Source organism: Littorina saxatilis, linkage group LG8, assembly GCF_037325665.1.
Source record: "Littorina saxatilis isolate snail1 linkage group LG8, US_GU_Lsax_2.0, whole genome shotgun sequence".
In the NCBI taxonomy this organism is placed as follows: domain Eukaryota; kingdom Metazoa; phylum Mollusca; class Gastropoda; order Littorinimorpha; family Littorinidae; genus Littorina; species Littorina saxatilis.
This window is the reverse complement of record NC_090252.1, coordinates 39,105,424-39,107,874: the sequence shown is the minus strand read 5'-3', so window position 1 is coordinate 39,107,874 and position 2,451 is coordinate 39,105,424.

Genomic DNA, 2,451 nt, shown 5'->3' with positions numbered 1-2,451 from the left:
GCTGAATTTGTATACAACTGCATGATTATACGCAATAATGACATAACTACAGATACATAACACATGTTGTAATCACTGCTCCATGGACGATATTTCTTCTTGTCTTTACAAATATCCACTTCGTGTCTGATAAACCCTTTACTGTGTTTTTATGACAATTAAATGAGTTCTGAGTTCTGAGTATACACACACACACACACACACACACACACACACACCACGACACTCGTCTCGATTCCCCCTCTATGTTAAAACATTTAGTCAAAACTTGACTAAATGTAAAGAGACAGTATGTATTTGCATCTAAACACGAGCTAAGTAAACAATTATCAGAAAAGGTAGAGCAAGAGAAATCCCAAAACTCAAATTCGAGTCACTGCAGTTCGTACTGTACAAGTTGAGAAAGTTGCAAGTCCAGTCAGTAGCCACCATCTCGGACGGATGTTTCGGGAGGGGGGGGGGGGAGTAGAACAAAGGCCTATCTGGTCCGTTGCCGCTTCGAATTCCTTACAGGTCCCCACACACATGGGGAAAACGATTAACTCTATCGGCCAGTACCCCAGCAAAAGTGGAAAGGAATATAGAAGAAAACTAAAATCTGACCGCGCTAAATAGTCAGCTGAGAATGACCTACTTTCTCTGCTCAACGCACGGGCAATGCAGTCTCTCGTGTACACTGTACTGTGACAAGGCTCATAATTATACAGTTCAGGCGCGGCGCGGTCGCGGCAGACTCCCTTATTTTTAAGGGAGGGAGAACTTGAGCTCCTGTCAGTCACTCAGTACACGCGTTCGGAATGCACGAAAAGCGAGTGCTTGATACGGTCAGTTAAACACTTCCCTCGGCCGGCCTATGGAAACTTGACACTGAGAGCAGAAGGCGCCGCCTCCTGTGCCCAGACAATAAAACAAGAGGCACATACAATACACACGCACAGGGGTAGAGGCATAGAGATATATAGAATGTATTCTATATCTCGTGGGTAAGAAGAAACGAAATAGGTGAACAAGAATAATCAGATATGTAATAGTTTTACTGCATAAGCCATTATAACAAACATTTAGTGTTAATGCTGCTACATTTAAATTAAAGCCATGGTTTTTTTTAAGGTGTGACTGTTCATTTTCTGTTTTTGTTTTTTGTTTTTGTATCCGGGGTTGTAAGAATGTACATGACAATACAGAAATGTGATCATGCAGGCGAGTTTGCATTGATACAGGCAACACAGATTCCAGGCATTTCGAGTTCATCATTGTCTGCTGTTGTCTTTGAGCAGTCGCTGTTATTCAGAATAGTCCGGCGCCTGTGGGGGGACATGAATTGCGAAAGCTGTTCCGAGAAGGGTTTAAAAATATTTATCAATTTTAAAAGGAATATAAAAAGGGAAAACATCAATCTACATACAAGTAAAGGCTGTAGTTATCTGTCTGTCGTGAAAAAGGTCAACGTATTCATGTTTCCTTACCACTGGGTGTAATGAGAAATCATTACATCTCACAACTTTTCGTAAATGCGATACATGCAGATACACACACGAAATCAGCAGCAGCATGAACGGAAAGCCGAATTTTGGTGGAGTCCCTGACTTGGGTGTCAAGATAATTGGTGGGGTGGGGTGGGGCTGAATTAGTATTGGGAATACAACATAATTATTCCCACTGTTCATGTCACTACTGGAATTGTGAGTGTGCCTTATTTCAGTTTGTGACAATTGTGTAATGTAAATACTTTTTGTTTGATAACAATTTCATGTCTGGGTGGGTTTGCTTTTCCACTTGGGACACATTTTGCCGCTGGGCCATTGCTGTTTTGGCGTCTGATTTTGTACATACCATTTTTCTGTCTGTCATTGGTTTGATCATTTTGATGAGCTTTGAACGGTTATATCATCTTCGCTATGTACACAAAAGACCAAATTCAGTATTACATTCCGGAAAGTGTCATTATTTGTTAGTATGTTTACTTTCATGATGCATAAGGTAAACGCTGATAATGGCTTTTGTGATTTGTATTTTTTTGTTTAACTATGTTTACAAACATGCGTCCCATTGTATGTAGGATTACTCTGTATCTCTTGCTCTTGTTCAATGTTCAGAAACATACCTTTGTTACAATCATTATTAAAGGTACTGACTTGTCAAATCCAAGTGCACGGAGCCCCTGGGCTTTTAGTCATACCTCAGGCAGGTGGGTGTAAAAATCAAGGGTCTGCAAACCCGGCAAATGCAGTAGGCAGCCCAGAGATCCCTTGGGTTTGTTTTACTACCATAGGAGGATTTTTGAACTGTAAATGTCACTCAGCTGCAACAAAAACGCAAACGAAGGCTGTGAGCTGCACTGTGCCTTTAAATTTCATTTTAAAATGCTGACGTTTTGAAAGTTGTGTTTGTTACGCGACTTGAGTTGCTGCATTGAGACAGCTTGGTTTTGATGAGGTTTCTGGCCTGGTG